General features: G+C 41.4%; 2 pseudogenes; one reads left to right on the top strand and one right to left on the bottom strand.

The window, feature by feature from the left end:
- Nucleotides 1–1,325: 1,325 nt before the first annotated feature.
- Nucleotides 1,326–2,447, bottom strand: LOC125094103 (voltage-dependent anion-selective channel protein 1-like; annotated as a pseudogene).
- Nucleotides 2,448–17,375: 14,928 nt separating this feature from the next.
- LOC125094102 (glycine cleavage system H protein, mitochondrial-like) lies at nucleotides 17,376–17,888 on the top strand (annotated as a pseudogene).
- The last annotated feature ends 341 nt before the right edge of the window (nucleotides 17,889–18,229 follow it).

Below are 18,229 nucleotides of genomic sequence, written 5' to 3'. Positions count from 1 at the left end.
AGTATGGTCAAGTCACCCTTTGTTTCCAATGCAACATTTTTTTTTTAGGCTTTAATATTTTATCCAAATTTTACTTTATGTTAATTATAGCATTAGAAAGGAAGGATCTAATTCCACACGAAATGTCAGACTCTAAAATGTACCCATTAAACTACTAAAAAATAAACCAAATGGTAAGAATATAAATAGAAATCCAATTTAGATTTGAATGATGTCACAAAGTGATTATAGTCACAGAGACTGTTCCTGCTTGCAACTAGAACTCTTAGAAGCTGTTTCATCTGGTGCAAGGGCAAAAAAAAAAAACACAACATGAAAGGGAATTAAGGGAATTAAGTTGAATTACTGGTTTCATCACATCCATCTTCTCCACCCCAAAATGGCACATAAAAAAACAGCTACTGTGCACTGCAGACTATGTGGTGTAAAAGAGGTGTGGAATGGGGTGGAAACAGGTCATGAAAATCTGTCTAAAGTCTCTTTCAGGGACACCTGGGTGGCTCAGTGGGTTAAGCGTCTGCCTTCAGCTCAGGTCATGATCCTGGGAACATGGGTCCTGGGATCTAGCCCTGCATCGGGCTCCTTGTTCAGCCGGGAGTCTGCTTCTCCCTCCCCCTCTGCTGGTCCCTCCCCTCCCCCCCGCTTGTGTGTGCTCTCTCTCTATCTCAAATAAATAAAGGAGATCTTAAAAAAAAATTTAAGTCTCTTTCAGATGAGTTAGTACACAACATCAAAGAACAAGCCAAACAAGCCTCTTCTCCATTAGGGTAGGAAACCAAAATTTATATCTCAGGAAGTCATAATTTTATTCATGTACTCTACCTCTTTGCAAACTGCCTATAAATTATCATCTTCCATAGGAGCCATTTCTAGATAAAAAAGAAATCTGACATCGCCATAGGTCATCAAGTTCCCCCCAAGTCTACAGCTGAAATGACTTTTTTTTGGAATTTGTTTTTCCTTTATCTCTGAATGGGCGACACCTTAAAGCAGAATCATCTTTTTTTTTTAAGGTTTTATTTATTTATTTGACAGACAGAGATCACAAGTAGGTAGAGAGGCAGGCAGAGAGAGAGAGGAAGGGAAGCAGGCTCCCCACTGAGCAGGGAGCCTGATGCGGGGCTCTATCCCAGGACCCTGAGATCATGACCTGCGCCGAAGGCAGAGGCTTAACCCACTGAGCCACCCAGGCGCCCCTGACAGAATGATCTTTAGTGTGGAGGTCTGAGATGATATTTAGCAATGCTGCATCCCAGAAAAAGGTACCCAAATCCTGAAGGTAGCTATGCTGCAAAATAGTTTAAAATTAAACGATTGCACAGTATTCAATTATGCTTGCATTCCAGGCCTAGACCAAGCTTGTGGCCACTGGTGTTGACATTCTTGCCATCCAGCAGAGCTCACAGTGTCAGTCTGACACCCCTGGCTTTAGGATCTGAATGTATCCTAAACCCATCGGAATGGAGTTGTTCACATCAGTCGGGAAACAGGACACCAGGTCCAGCAAGTGTTACTTGCTGTCTAGACCAGAATGACATTGGTCTCCAACTTCTTGTTCACCTTCTGATAAATGGAGCCACTACACTCTATCCTGTCATTTACGTTAGTGCGAAGCTGCAATTCATTAGTCTTGCAGCCAACCGCAAAGTTGCTCTTGGTACCCCCCAGACTTTGTGGTCTCAGGATTCATCTGGGAGCTAGCCAGCCAGCCAGTCTTCTTGACCCAGCACCTGAACACCCCAGACTGAAGGCCCAGCCATGTAGAAATCCACATCCAGGTTGATGCACTCTTGCTTATGCCCTGTCCTGATTTTATCATCCCACCCCTTCGCTGCCACTCTCTCCCTGGCACCCTGCCCCTGTCCCCCATGAGAGGATGAATCAAAGGTCAGCTTCAGTCCACATGCAAGCTGATCTTCCACAAAGATTTCCATACCTGGTATGTTCGCAGTGTTTCATTTCTCCGTAGACATCAGACCATGTTTGGTGCATCTACTTGGTTTCCAGTCTAACCCTCACTTTGGTGGTTGGTTTCAGTGTTGGATGGACTTAAGTTTGTACATTCAAGTTTATTCTCAGATTTTTGTCTTCCTTCCTTCCTCCCTTCTTTCCTACTCCTTCCTTCCTTCCTTCCTTCCTTCCTTCCTTCCTTCCTTCTTCCTTCCTTCTTTCTTTCCTTCCCTCCTTTCTTCTTTTAAGATTTTATTAGAGAAAGAGAGAGAGAGCATGAACAGATGGTGAGGGTCAGAGGGAGAGGGAGAAGCAGACTCCCTGTGAGCAAGGAGCCTGATGCCAGGCTCCATCCCAGAATCCTGAGATCATGACCTGACCTGATACCCCTAGGATTTTGTTTCCAAATCACATTTTATGAAGCCATATCCATAGCTCTTGGGGAAGACATCCCTGGCAGATTTGCCAGGATGAGCATTTAAGGGAGGCACAGCCATCCCTGGCTCAGTGGCAGTGGTGTCAGCTGGGTGGTGGCTATAGCATGAGTGATGGAGCCCCAACTCAACATCTGATCCTTAAGTCCTGCTACTTCCCACCACCCACCTATATCATCATCGCCCACACACCTGGCACGGGCATGACTCTGGGCCTCTCCTTATGTTCTCTCCTTTCTTTTAACTAATGAGTTGCTATTAAGCCTTCAAGACTACTGTTAAAAGATTTTCCCTTCTGTGAAGTCTTTCTCAGCAATCACATGCAAAAGTGAGTCACTTCCACGTCTTTGTTTCCATTTCACTTGGTATGTAGCCCTGCTTTTGTACCTAACAGGTTGTGCTGGAATTACGTGTTTATGGATCGTTCTCAGTAAACTGTGATCTACTCAATGAGAGGGACTGTTCTTAATTCTTTGTTTGTCCAAAACCACAGCCATATCCCAGGCACATCAAAAATGTTTAATAACAGAGTGGTGAGTGGATGAGTGAATAAATCAATGGATTAGTAAAACACCTCAGGTGACATCTCCTTGGGTAGAACAATAAAGACAGTAAAGTAGTGACAAGTAGGATACAGGCTCCACCACTGTGGCCATGTGACTGGGCAAATTTCTGACTTTTTGTGCCTTGGTTTCCTCATCTATAAAATGGTGACAATAATACATTTCTAGTTGTTTGAATTAAATAACAAATGTACAGTGCTGACTGCAAGATCTGGCACATAGTAATGATTCTATATGTATTAATGATTATTGTTGTTATTGATCATGGAGAATCACTGAGAACTCCATGAGAAGTAGGGGCTATGTTCTGACTTTTACCATTTAATTCCTGACAGCCACGGTGCTTCATATACAATAGGCACTCAATAACGATTTTTTGAATAAATATCAAAGTAATAAAAAAAGAAAACAAAAGAGAAAGAGAGAAACAAAACAAAACCCCACACAGGGTAAATAGGGGTGCATTTAGAACAAATAGGTGTTCTTTGTGCCAAGAACAAAGATATTGCCAAATCACCTCAGGTCCTCACCACTGGCCTAGATGACAAGGTGGCCCTGGAGTTTCTGAATCTTTCATTTACCCTCATAGGAACTTTGCCCACCTCATTCACAGTGCTCTCTCTCAAGACACTGAAAGGGAAAGGGATGCTATATATACAAGGAGTGACATTAAGAGCCAGGGAAGCCTGTTTTTTCTTCGGTAGCCCATGGACCCATGACCTGCTGAAACGACTTTTTTTTTTTTTTTTAAAGATTTTATTTATGTATTTGACAGAGAGAGATCACAAGTAGGTGGAGAGGCAGGCAGAGAGAGAGGGAGAAGCAGGCTCCCCTGATGCGGGGCTCGATCCCAGGACTCTGGGATCATGACCTGAGCTGAAGGCAGAAGCTTTAGCCCACTGAGCCACCCAGGTGCCCCTGAAATGACTTAAAAAAAAAAAAAGATTTTATTTATTTAGATAGAGTGAGTGCAAGTGGGGGGAGGAGCAGAGGCAGAGGGAGCAAGAGAATCTCAAGCAGACTCCATGCTGAGTGCAGACCCTGATATGGAGTTTGATCTCATGATCTTGAGAGCATGACCTGAGCTGAAATCAAGAGTCAGATGCTTAACCAACTAAGCCACCCAGGTACCCCTGAAGCCACATTTTCTGGTCCTTGGTTTGATCTATAAAAATCAAACCTTAAATATTTGCAAACCTGGGGCGCCTGGGTGGCTCAGTGGGTTAAAGCCTCTGCCTTCAGCTCAGGTCATGATCCCAGGGTCGTGGGATCAAGCCCCACATCAGGCTCTCTGCTCAGTGGGGGGCCTGCTTCCCTTCCTCTCTCTCTGCCTGCCTCTCTGACTACTTGTGATCTCTGTCAAATAAATAAATAAATAAATAAATAAATAAATAAATAAATAAATAAAATTTGCAAACCTATTTGCAACCAGACTAGATGATGCTGGCTTTAGTAACTGTTATTGCATTATAGAAATAGAGTCAAAATGAGATTTGTAAGGGGTATGTCTTAGTTCAGGCTGCTATAACAAATTACCATAGACTGGGTGATGTGTCAATAATAGAAATTTATTTGTTGGGGTGCCTGGGTGGCTCGGTCGTTATGTGTCTGCCTTCGGCTCAGGTCATGATCCCAGAGTCCTGGGGTCAAGCCCCACATCAGGCTTCCTGCTTGGTGGGGAGCCTGCTTCTCTCTCTCCCACTCCCCCTGCTTGTGTCCCCTCTCTTGCTGTCTCTTTCTCTGTCAAATAAATAAATAAATAAAGTCTTTAAAAAAAAAAAGAAATTTATTTCTCACATTTCTGGAGGCTGGCAGAGTTGGGTTCTGGCAAGGGTCATCTAAGCTAGATTGCTGACTTTTTGTATCCTTACATGGCAGAGGATGAGAGCCAGCTCTCTGGCCGAAGGTTCCACCCTCATGACTTAATTACCTCCCAAAGACCCCAATTCCAGATACCATCACATTGTGATTAGTTGTAGCATATGCATTGCCAGAGTGAAGAAAAAAACATTCATCAGGTGACCTACTTCTTTACATAGAGGAGGCAAAACTTTACTCATTTTAGGTTTTCAGCTGGGCTCTTTAACAAAGAGACAGATTAATGAGAGAAAAACAATTTAATATGTACAGTGCAGTTCATCACATGGGAGAAACTTGAAGAGTAATTCAAAGTAGTGGCTTAGAACTCTGGCTTATGTAGCATCTTCATCAAAAACAATACATTTATAGAGAAATAACAGGACAAAGGAAAGTAGTTTTAGGCTTCCAAGGGTGGCAAACTGAGAGAAGGTAAATAGATGGGAGGAAGCTAATGGAGTAAAGTTTGTTTGTAAATTCCTTTTTTATTGTCCTTGAGCTGAAGTCTGCCTCCAGAAAAAGCAGAATTTATATCCTGCTTGTAAGCAGAAAGAGGGCAATCAGAGAGAAGAGTTTGCTGCTTCTTAATTGCCGTAAATTTGAAATAATTTTTATGTAAAAGAGGAATATTTGGGGGTGACATATTCTGGTCTCCCCTATTTACTATCCAAAAAAGCCTAAGGAAAGAGAAAAAGGTTTTAAATTTATTTATTTTTATTTAAATTCAGTTAACATATAATGTATTATTGGTTTCAGAAGTAGAGGTCAGTGATACATCAGTCTTAGATAATACCCAGTGCTCATTACATCACATACCCTCCTTAATGTCCATCACTCAGTTATCCCATCACCCACACCTTCCCCTCCAGCAACCTTCAATTTGTTTCCTATGCTTAAGAGTCTCTTACAGTTTGTCTCCCTCTCTGGTTTTGTCTTGTTTTATTTTTTTCTTCTCTTCCCCTATGATCCTCTGTTTTGTTTCTTAAATTCCACATATCAGTGAGATCATATGATAATTGTCATTCTCTGATCAACATATTTTGCTTAGCATAACACCCTCTAGTTCCATCCATGTCATTGCAAGTGGCAAGATTTCATTTTTTGATGGCTGAGTAGTATTCCATTGTATATATATACCATATTTTCTTTATTCATCTGTCGATGGACATCTAGGCTCTTTCCATAGCTTGGCTATTGTGGACACTGTTGCTATAAACACTGGGGCTCACATGTCCCTTCAGATCACTACATTTGTATCTTTAGGATACACACCCAGTAGTGCAATTGCTGGGTTGCAGGGTAGCTCTGTTTTCAAACTTTTGAGGAACCTCCATACTGTTTTTGAGAGTGGCTAAACCAGCTTTCATACCCACTGACAGTCTTAGAGGGTTTCCCTTTCTCTGCATCCTCTCCAATATCTGTCATGTCCTGACTTGTTAATTTTGGCCATCTGACTGGTGTGAGGTGGTATCTCCTTGAGGTTGTGATTTGTATTTCCCTGATGGCAAGTGATGTTGACTTCATGTGACTGTTGGCCATTCAGATGTCTTCTTTGCAGAAATGTCTGTTCATATCTTCTGCCCATTTCTTTTTTTTTTTTTCTTCTGCCCATTTCTTGATTGGATTATTTGTTCTTTGGGTGTTGAGTTTGATAAGTTCTTTTTTTTTTTTTTTTTAAGATTTTATTTATTTATTTGACAGAGAGAGATCACAAGTAGACGGAGAGGCAGGCAGAGAGAGAGAGGGAAGCAGGCTTCCCGCTGAGCAGAGAGCCCGATGTGGGACTCAATCCCAGGACCCCGAGATCATGACCCGAGCCGAAGGCAGCGGCCCAACCCACTGAGCCACCCAGGCGCCCCGATAAGTTCTTTATAGATTTTGGATACTAGCTCTTTATCTGATATGTCATTTGCAAATATCTTCTCACATTCTGTTGATTGCCTTTTGGTTTTGTCAGCTGTTTCCTTTGCTGTGCAAAAGTTTTTATCTTGATGAAGCCCAATAGCTCACTTTTGCCTTTGTTTGCCTTGCCTTTGGAGATGTGTCTAGCAAGAAGTTGCTGCAGCTAAAGTCTGAGAGGTTGCTGCCTGTAGTCTCCTCTAGGATTTTGATGGATTCCTCTCTCACATTGAGGTCTTTCATCCATTTTGAATCTATCTTTGTGTACAGTGTAAGGAAATGGTCCAGTTTCATTCTTCAGCATGTGGCTGTCCAATTTTCCCAGCACCATTTGTGGAAGAGACTGTCTTTTTTCCATTGGTTATTCTTTTCTGCTTTGCCAAAGATTAGTTGACCATAGAGTTGAGGGTTCCATTTCTGGGTTCTCTATTCTGTTCCATTGATCTATGTGTCTGTTTTTGTGCCAGTACCATAATGTCTTGATGATTATAGCTTTGTAATAGAGCTTGAAGTCCAGGATTATGATGCCCCCAGCTCTGGTTTTCTTAAAGGAAAGAGAAAATTGAATAGGAAATATTATGTCATGGTAGTCCACCAGTTTGAACCCCAAAATGGAAAAAGAAAGCAAAGGGCGGGGATGCTGGCTAGCTTAGTCAGAAGAGAATGTGACTTGGGACTTGTTATCTCTCAAGGTCTCTATTGCTGGGCAGTGGTGTCAGGAATTCCCCACAGAAGTGCTGGCTGTTTAGGCTGCTTTGAGTACAGCCTGGAGCAAGATATAGTTAGAGGAAAAGAAGAAGCAGAAAGCTGATGATCTCTGGTTGGAGATGAGGTACTCTGAGGTCTGCAACTCTGAAGCTATAATCCTCAGCATTGCTGTCAGTCTGAGGCTTTGCCACATTTTTTTTCTTCTATAAATTCTAACATGGACTTGCCTGCTTCCCTTTTAATATCATCATCTTGTGTGGACAAGAGTATCTCTCCTCTATAAGCCACTGAAGGACAGAGTGAAGTCTCACAGCTTGGTCTGTCCCTGATACATGCAGTCTGTGGAGGACTTTTATTTTATTATTTTAAAAAGATTTTATTTATTTATTTATTTATTTATTTATTTATTTATTTATTTGAGAGACAGAGATAGACGCAGTCTCCCCACTGAGCAGGGAGCCCAATGTGAGGCTTGATCCCAGGACCCTGGATCATGACCTGAGCCAATGCTTAACTGACTGAGCTACCCAGGTGCCCTGTGGAGATTTTTAATGAGGTGCAGGTGCAGATTGGGTGTAACCATTCTGTGGATTTGTTGCAGTGACTGGAATAGCTAGATATTTTCTTGACACCAAGATGTTCTCTTCGAAGTACATTATATTGATTTGCATTAAGCTCACCTGCATGTGATGATATGATATCACTGAAATGATAGTGATTTAACCAAGAGAGTTCATTTCTCTTGTGCTCAAAGAAGTCTGGAGGTAGGCAGTGCCTGTGTGGAGTCTCCACGGTCATCAGAGAGTGAGATCCTTTTGTCTTTTCTGCCCCATTATCCCAGCACATGAATATCAACCTCAAAATCACGTGGGCATCCAAGTGGTAGGGAACACCCATTCACAGATTTTCCAGGGTCCACCTAAAGGGCAGAAGATAGTAAGTAAAAAGCTTTAGGGCTAGGGCATCCTCCTGTATCTAGAAATCTCACCTTCCTTTTTCTTTAAACTCTCCAAGACTAGCCATTAAAGACCAATCTGAGCCACCAGGCAAGCTAAGAGGTCAAGTGAATGTCAGATGTGAGCTGAAGAAGGAAGGAGGAAGAAAGAAAACAAAATTCTATGAAGCAGCAGAAATAACCCCAAACATCAGAGACATTGTTTTGGAGGCTATTTGGGTTTATACCAAATCCCTGTACATAAATTTGGGCTTATACTAAAGAGCTGTACATAAATTTGCCATTTGCCTGTTTAGCACTGTTATCAGTCAGAATCTCAACAGAAAACTTGATTTCACTCAAGTTAGATCATTTGAGCAAATGATCTTTGTGCACAATTTTGTGTACAAATTGTGTAGCATCACCACAAGAGAATGCCTTAACCTGGGGTCAGCAGCAGCAGAGTGGTTAGCACCCCATGGCCTGAGGGGATGAGGGGAGGGAGTGGTTATTGAAAGGAATGCAAGGACTTCCCTGAAAAGAACTGTGACATTTGGGGGAGAGAAATAGACTGAGGAAGGGAACAAAGAGAGTTAATGCTCCTATTCCCTTCCTTCCTCAACCCTCTAGGGTTCCCCATTGGATGAACTTAACTGAAACCAGAGGGCAAGGGAACCCTTTGGTATGGTCCATACAGGTGAGCTTCTTGGGACAGGAAAGGGTAGAGTAGATTTGGAGGGACAAAAGAAGATATAAAGCAAGAGCACTGATATTAAACTGCAAATAAATAGTAGAATAAAATCACTTTCATCTGCATTCCTTTAATGCTCATTCCATCACTGACTGTGGTAGCCGGCCTCCCAAGTAGCCCCCAGTGGTTCTTGCATCAAGAGGCAAGAAGTGTTGGAGAAGTGTTAGAGGGTGGCTTCTGAGGCTGGGTCCCATTGAGGCTTCTTCCTTATTGGATCACTTCTTCTGGATGATACTAGCTGTCAAGTCACAAGGATACTCACGTGGGTGTTTGTGGTATGGAGCTGAAACCTCCCATAGCAACCACTTCCCAGCCATGAGAGAGAACCACCTTAGAAGAGGACCTCCAGCCCCAGCCAAACCATCGTATGACAGCAACTCTGACTGCTACCTTCACTGAAACCTCATGAGAGACCTAAGAAGAGACCCTAAGAAGCTCCCAAATTCCTGACTCTCAGAATTATGTGAACTAATAAATGTTTGTTGTCCTTCAAGCAACAGAGTTTTGGAGTAATTCGTGGTGCAGCAAAAGAGAACTAATTATGATTATTAATTTAGGTGTCGATTTGATTGTATGCTGCACCAACTGAGCCAGCCAGGAACCCCTCAGACAACACTTCTTCTTTTTTTTTAGAGACTTTATTTATTTATTTATTTATTTATTTATGAGAGTGAGAGTGAGACCACTGGGGTGGGGGGCAGAGGGGAAGGAAGAAGCAGACTCCCTGCTGAGCGGGGAGCTTGATGTGGGGCTCGATCCCAGCACTTGGATCATGACCTGAGCTGAAGGCAGATGCTTAACCGATTGATCCAGTCAGGCACCCTTTAGGTACCCCTCAGACACTTCTGACATCAAATGGGTGTCCTACAGTTTAATTCAATTTTGACAGTAGCCACCTGGAGCTAGTACAGACCTCACAGGTTAAGAGCTCAGTCTCACAAGGCTGCACCTACTTCAGATGGCAGTTACAAGTCCCAGGTAGCCACCTGAACTTCTGACCAACCAGCCATAAATCAGGGGTTCTCATGACCTCCTCCTCAGGCTCAGTAATTTGCTAGAAAACTCACCAACTTAAGGAAATGCTCTACTTAATCTTCAGTTTATTATCAAGTATGTCTTTGTCTGTTTGGGCTGTAAAAAGTACCATAGACTGGGTGGTTTATAAGCAACAGAAGTTTATTTCCCACAGTTCTGGAGGCTGGATGTCTGAGATCAGGGTGTCAGCATGGTCAGGTTCTAGTGAAAGCCCTCTTCTGGATTACAGACTATTTTTTTTTAAAGATTTTTATTTATATATTTGACAGACAGAGATCACAAGTAGGCAGAGAGGCAGGAAGAGAGAGAGAGGAGGAAGCAGGCTCCCTGCTGAGCAGAGACACACCCCCCCCCCCCCCCCAATGCAGGGCTCCATCCCAGGACCCTGGGATCATGACCTGAGCCGAAGGCAGAGACTTTAACCCACTGAGACACCCAGGTGCTCCTGGATTATAGACTATTAACTTCTTGTTGTGTCTTCACATCGTGGAGAAAGGAGGCAGAGAGCTCTCTGTGATCCCTTTTTATAAGGGCACAAGTCTCATCATGAGGGCTTCACCTTCATGACCTAATTACTTCCCAAAAGACCCCTCTCCTAATACTGTCACATTAAGAATTAGAATTTTTACTTCAGAATTTGGCAGCAGTAGGGAAGAGTATACAAACATTCAGTCCACTGCTGGATACAAGTCTAGAACAGCCAAAAAAAAAAAAAAAAAAAAAAATGCATAGGGCAAGTTATGGAGGGAAGGGCACAGAGTTTCCATGTCTTCTCCAGAGCACCTGTGAGCACCTCAATATGCTTACTGACTCAGAGGTTCCTTTACTAGGCAAGAGTGAGCAAATCACTGGTCAATGCTGATTAATCAGCAGATCAATCCCTAGCCCCTCTCTAGCTCCTCTCCCTTCCTTGGAGGTTAAGGAGTGGGGGTAAAACTTCCAATCCTCTAATCATGTCTTGGTCTTTCTGGTGACTAGTCCTTATCCTGAATCTAACTAGAGGCCCACCAAAAGTAGCCTCTTCAGAACAAAAAATGTCGCCAGGACATTCCAAGGGATTTAGGAGCTGTGTTTTAGGAACCAAGGGCAAAGATCATTTGTCACATTTAGCTTCAGCAAATGAGAACTTGTGGCCAGTCTTGTTTCTTCTATGCCCTTTCCCACTTTCCCTCCACCCCCTCACCAGACTATTTTGAAGAAATTCAAGTTATAAAATTTCATTCATGATATTTCAATATTTTATCTCTAAAAGATAAGGACTATCTAATATAAGAATAATATTATCACCACAGATGTTAAAAAGTTAAAAATAATCCGAAAGACCTGTACATTTTGATTGTTATAACATGTCACTATATTGCCCTCCTATAAGGGTGTAATAATTTACTCTCCTACCCCCAGTTTATAGCCCTAATGTTACCAATCTTTTTCATCTTCACCAATCTATGTCCCTTGAAAACGATGTCTTGTTCCAATCCCTGTTTCTTTGATCATTGAAACTGAGCAACCTCTTATTTTATATTGGCCATTTATATGTCTTCTATAAATTGCTTATTCATTTCTCTGCTGACTTTTCTATGCATCAATCTTATTTTCATATTGATTGATAAGTTAAAGTAGCAAGGGCTTTAATAAACATTGTATCATCTGTATTAAATATAATGGGAAAAATCAAAATGAACTTTATTTTCAAACAATTAAAGTATGCATGACAAATCCATAACATAGTACTCCATGCAGTCATTATATTTATATTTATCACTGCCCAAAGCAATCTACAGATTCAATACAAACCCTATCAAAATACCAACACCATTTTTCATAGAACTAGAACAAATAGTACTAAAATATGTATGGGACTACAAAAGACCCAGAACAGACAATGCAATCTTGAAAAAGAAAAAAAAAAAAATGCTTCAGGTATCATGATTTGAGATTTCAAGATATACTCCAAAACTGTGGTCATCAAAGCACTATGGTTCTGGCCCAAAATTAGACACATAGATCAATGGAACAGAATAGAGAGTCCCGAAATAAACCCATGTTTATATGGTCAATTAACCTATGATAAAGGAGACAAGAACATACAATGGGGGAAAAGACAATCTTTTCAATAAATGGTGCTGGGAAAAGTGGATAGCTACATGTAAAAGAATAAAACTTGGATCATTTTTTAACACCATAAGTAAAAATAAACTCAAAGTGGATTAAAGACCTAAATGTGAGACCTGAAACCATAAAAATCCTAGGAGAAAACACAGGCAGTAATGTCTTCAACATCGGCTATAACATTTTCCTAGACAAGTTTCCTAAGCAAGGCAAGGGAAACAAAAGCAAAAATAAGCTATCAGGACTTCATCAAAATAAAAACATTTTGCACCACAAAGGAAACCATCAAACAAACAAACAAACTCCCCCCCAAAACCCTATTGAATGGAGAAGATACTTGCAAATGGTATATCTGATAAGGTGTTCATACCCAAAATATATAAAGAACTTCTACAACTCAACAACGAAAAACAATCCAATTAAAAACGAGCAGGGGTGGGGCGCCTGGGTGGCTCAGTGGGTTAAGCCGCTGCCTTCGGCTCAGGTCATGATCCCAGGTCCTGGGTTCGAGCCCCGCATCGGGCTTTCTGCTCAGCAGGAAGCCTGCTTCCTCCTCTCTCTCTGCCTGCCTCCCTGCCTACTTGTGATTTCTCTCTGTCAAATAAATAAATAAAATCTTTAAAAAAAAAAAAAAAAAAAAAAACAACGAGCAGGGGGGGGCACCTGGGTGGCTCAGTGGGTTAAGCCTCTGCCTTCAGCTCAGGTCATGATCTCAGGGTCCTGGGATGGAGCCCCGCTTCGGGCTCTCTGCTCTGCAGGGAGCCTGCTTCCTCCTCTCTCTCTCTGCCTGCCTCTCTGCCTACTTGTGATTTCTCTCTGTCAAAAAAATAAATAAAATCTTTAAAAAAAAAAAAAGGGTGCTTTGGTGTAATTGTCAGAATGAACCCAGAGAATTCAAACAGAAGAAAGTTTAAAAAAAAAAAAAACAAAACGAGCAGAGGACCTTCTTTTCCAAAGAAGACATACAGATGGCCAACAGACACTTGAAAGGATGCTCAACATCACCAATCATTAGGGAAGTGCAAATCAAAACCATAATGAGATGATTATCACCTTACGAATAGGCAGAATCAAAACAGGTAGAATCAGAAAGATAAGAAATAACAAGTTTCACAATGGTGTAGAGAAAAAGGAACCCTCATACACTGTTGGTGAGAATGTATATTGGTACAGCCACTATGAAAAAGAATATGGAGGTTCCTCAAAAAATTAAAAACAGAAATACCATATGTTCTAGTAATTCTACTACTGGATATTACCAAAATAAAAAAAAATAAAAACAACTCAAAAAGATATATGCACCCCTATGTTTATTGTAGCATTATTTATAATATCCAAGATATGGAAACAACCTAAGTATCCACTGATAGACAAATGGATAAGGATGATGCTGTATATATGTATACAATGGAATATTACATAGCTATAAAAAAGAATGAGATTGTGTCATTTGGGACAACATGGATGGACCTAGAAGGTATTATGCTAACAACGGAAAAAGAAAAATACCATATGATTTCACTCATGTGTGGAATTTTTTTTAAAAAATGAATAAATGAAAACAGAATGTAGAATCAGACCTATAAATGCAGACATCAAGCTGATAGTTGCCAGAGGAGAAGGGGGTGGAGGAGATGGGCAAAATGGGTGTAAGGGAGGGGAGATACAGGCTTCCAGTTATGAAATGGGTAAGTCATGGGAATAAAAGGCACAGCATAAGGAATACAGTCAATGATACTTTAATAGTGTTGTGAGAACAACATAATGTTTAAACTTGACAAATCACTATGTTGTACATCTGAAATGAATGTAACATTGTGTGTCAACTATACTAAAATAAAAGTATATATTTGTCAAAACGTAGAGTGTACAACATGAAGAGTCAACCCTAATGTAAAACCATGGACTTTGAATTACAATCATGTGTCAATACAGGTTACTGACTATAACAAATGTGCTACTTCAGTGAGAGATGGTGGTAGTGGGGGAGATTGTGCATGTATGAGGGGGCCATGGTATATATGAGAACTCCTTGTACTTTTCGCTCAATTTTGCTGTGAACCTAAAACTACTCTAAAAAGCAATGTCTACTTTTTAAAGTACATATTGACATGGACAGGTATTATCTAAAATTATTTATTAAATGTTCATATTAAGATAATTTCTTTCAGGGGGCCTAGGTGGCTCAGTTGGTTAAGCAACAAACTCTTGATTTGGTTCAGGTCATGATCTCAGAGTCATGAGACTGAGTCTTGTGCTGGGCTCCATGCTTAGCATGGAGTCTGCTTTAGACTCTCTCTCTCCCTCCCTGCCCCTTGCTTTTTCTCTCTCTCTAAAATAAATAAATCTTTTAAAAAATGATCATTTCTCTCACTGAATACACTATTTAAATACAAAAATAGGGACACCTGGGTGGCTCAGTTGGTTAAGCAGCTGCCTTCGGCTCAGGTCATGATCCCAGCGTCCTGGGATCGAGTCCCACATCGGGCTCCTTGCTCGTCAGGGAGCCTGCTTCTCCCTCTGCCTCTGCCTGCCATTCTGTCTGCCTGTGCTCGCTCTCTCTCCCTCTCTCTCTCTGACAAATAAATAAATAAAATCTTAAAAAATATATATATATAATATACTGCTAATATCTAATTGTACAATCCTAGATTTCATAATGATCATACTGTGAAATTCTTTAACATGTATTTTATTTTATTATTATTTTTTTAAGATTTTATTTATTTATTTGACAGAGAGAGATCACAAGTAGGCAGAGAGGCAGGCAGAGAGAGAGAGGAGGAAGCAGGCTCCCTGCTGAGCAGAGAGCCTGATGCGGGGCTCAATCCCACAACCCTGGAATCATGACCTGAGCTGAAGGCAGAGGCCTTATTTAACCCACTGAGCCACCCAGGTGCCCCTTAACATGTATTTTAAATAATTCAAGTATATTGCTGAATCAACTTTAATATTTTTAAAAAGATAAATTATTTTTTATTTTTATTTTACTTCTTTCAAAGATTCATTTATTTATTTGAGAGATAGAGAGAGCAGGAGAGAATGCAAGGGAGAGAGCAGGGGAAGGGGCAGAGGGAGAGAATATCTAAGCAGACTCCCACTGAGTGTAGAGCCCAATGGGGGGCTCGATCTCACCACCCATGAGATCATGACCGAGCCAAAACCAAAAGTCGGATACTCAACCAACTGAACCACCCAGGTGCCCCAAAGATAGATTATTTTTAGAGCAGATTTCTGTGTACCACAAAATTGAGTAAAAGGAGAGATTTCCTGTGTACCCTCTGCCCCCGTGTATGCATGACAGCTATTATCTATATATACTGACATGGAAAGCTATCCATAATAGATATTGGGTAAAAAGAAAATCAGCAGAAGAACATACATAATAAATAGGACATAATTTGAACTGTAATATGAATGTTTGATAGGTGCAAGGAAAACACTACAACACGTTTTATTATTATCCCTGATTATGTGGAAAAACAGAAACTGACAAGGTAAATAACCAAGAACAATCAGCTACAAATGGTGAAGCCTAGAGTGAAACCAAGTTTGTCTGGCATGGAACCTCTTTAACATTAGGTAGAAAGGTCTGTGAGGGAATGAGGGAAGCCATTGGCACAATGATGCAAAAACTGGGGTGGTGGAGTGAACAGGGTACATTTGTTTTACAGAAACCAGGCTATGTTTCATTGCTGCCTTGGTGGGAGAGTGGGCGGCCGGGGCGGGGGGGCACACAAGAACCACTGGGGAACCAGTGGTTCAACCTCAGTTTAGAGCAAAACTAACCATCTTGAATTCCAGAGAACCGAGGTTCAAATCCCTTCTCAGAGAAATCATCCCCAGCTACTGAGCCTTAAAATAGTAAAGAAACTAACTCCTCTTAGGTTGTGTTCTTAATGTTGCAACCTCTGTTATCTCACGGAGAGAGTTCTCTTGGCTTATGTAGCTTTAGGTCATTTGATAAACGATCTTCTACGCAAGGCAAGAATTTCCCCTACAATCATACTAATGGGTATTTTTTTCATCCTTTCTAGCTCAATAACTTCTGACCTTTAATAAGGCATAGAACTAACTGCTGCTTTTATTGTAGTGGGCTATCTTTTTATTTGAATGTATTCCTGCAAAATATTTTATGTGTGCAAGTTTTTATTTATGGGAACAGAATTGTATCACGTATCTCCTTCAGGTGTTTATATTTTCCCACTCAACTCTATGTACTTAAGAGTTACCCATGCAGCTTTGCCTCCATCTAACCTGATACTACTCACAGAGGCTGCAGACTCCGGCCTGTGCCTCACATCTTACCTGTGTCCTCTCACAGGGATGAGAACCTGGTGTAAACTCAACTCCTGTCCACCATTGGCTACGACACAGGAAACAACTTTGCCCCTGTTCCCGTATAACCCGTGTCAAAATTTCTTCGGAAAGTTTCCTAGAAGCAGAATTTCTGGGTCACAGATATATGTATGCTTCATTAGACAAATCATGCCAGATTGGTCCCCAGAATGGCTGCGTCAGGTAGATGCCCATCAGCAGGGGAGAATAGTATGTTCCTTTTTCCCCCCATCGCTTCCAACCCTTGGCAAGATCCAAATTTCTCATTTTTTGTTAGCCTGAAAGTTATAAAGTGATATCCTTGGGAATGTTTTTGTTTGCATCTCTCTGAGTACTATCCACTCGTGTTTATATAACCGACTAGCCCACAGTAAAGCTGATATGCTGAGAAGGGTAAGATTGATCCTGCTGTTTCAGGTTTCTCTTGCATACCTTATTCCGTTCCCTGGGTTAGGCCAATATCATTTTTTAAACAGCTTTATTGAGATATAACTCATCCATGTAAAGTGCACAGGTCAATGATTTTTAGCATATTCATAGAGTATTACCAAAATCAATTTTAGAACATCAAAAAAAAAATGTGTATAGCAGGGTGCCGGGGTTGCTCTGTCAGTTAAGCTTTGGACTCTTGATTTCAGCTCAGGTTATGATCTCGGGGTTGTGAGATTGAGCCCCGAGCTGGGCTCTGCATTGGGTGTGGAGCCTACTTGGGATTCTCTCTCTTCCTCTCCCTCTGCCCCTTGCCTCCTCTGAAAAAATTAAATAAAAAAATAAAATAAACAGGCATCTCTGTGAATATGGCGATGCAAGCAGTGTGGAGCGTTCTGGCTGGGGCATGCAGCCTGCGCGACACCCCCACCACCACCACCAGCCTTGGCCTTGGGGGTTAAGGGTGGGCGCCCATTGGCCCCCCGCACACCAGCTCTGCGCTGCTCTCTGAGCATAAATTCACAGACAAACATGAATGGGTAACAACCGAAAATGGTATTGGAACAGTGGGAATCGGCAATTTTGCACAAGAACTTTTGGGAGATGTTGTTTACTGTAGTGTGCCTGAAATTGGGACAACACTGAACAAAGAGATGAGGCTGGTGCTTTGGAAAGTGTGGAAGTGCTCATGAACCCTACTGTCTTCTACCAGGAGAAGTCACCAAAATTAATGACGCTCTTGCAGAAAAGCCAGGACTTGTCAGCAATCTTGTTATGAAGATGGTTGGCTGATCAAGATAGCTCCCCGTAATCCATCAGAATTGGATGAATTAATGAGTGAAGAAGCATATGAAAAATACATGAAATCTACTGAGGCGTGAAAACAGAACCCCTAAATAAACAACTTAGTCTAGCACAGTGGTCTTAAATTAGTGGTACACAGAGGATTTAAAATAGCAACTATTAGCAATATCAGTGGGAAAAAACTACTTGCAACAATGTTAATGGAAGAAAATACCCCTTAGCTTTATAATGATTGCAGAATAACACAATATGCATCTGTTTTGCAACGCCCTCTGATTGGTATGTTCCAGTTCTGATGTTCAGAATCCTGAAATGATCTGCTGTTAAAAACTACCCATAAGGGTGCCCGGGTGGCTCAGTTGTTAAGCGTCTGCCTTTGGCTCAGATCCTGATCTCAGGGTCCTGGTATCAAGGTCCA

Source organism: Lutra lutra, chromosome 2 (assembly GCF_902655055.1).
Source record: "Lutra lutra chromosome 2, mLutLut1.2, whole genome shotgun sequence".
NCBI lineage: Eukaryota > Metazoa > Chordata > Mammalia > Carnivora > Mustelidae > Lutra > Lutra lutra.
This window is presented reverse-complemented; position numbering and strand designations above follow the sequence as displayed.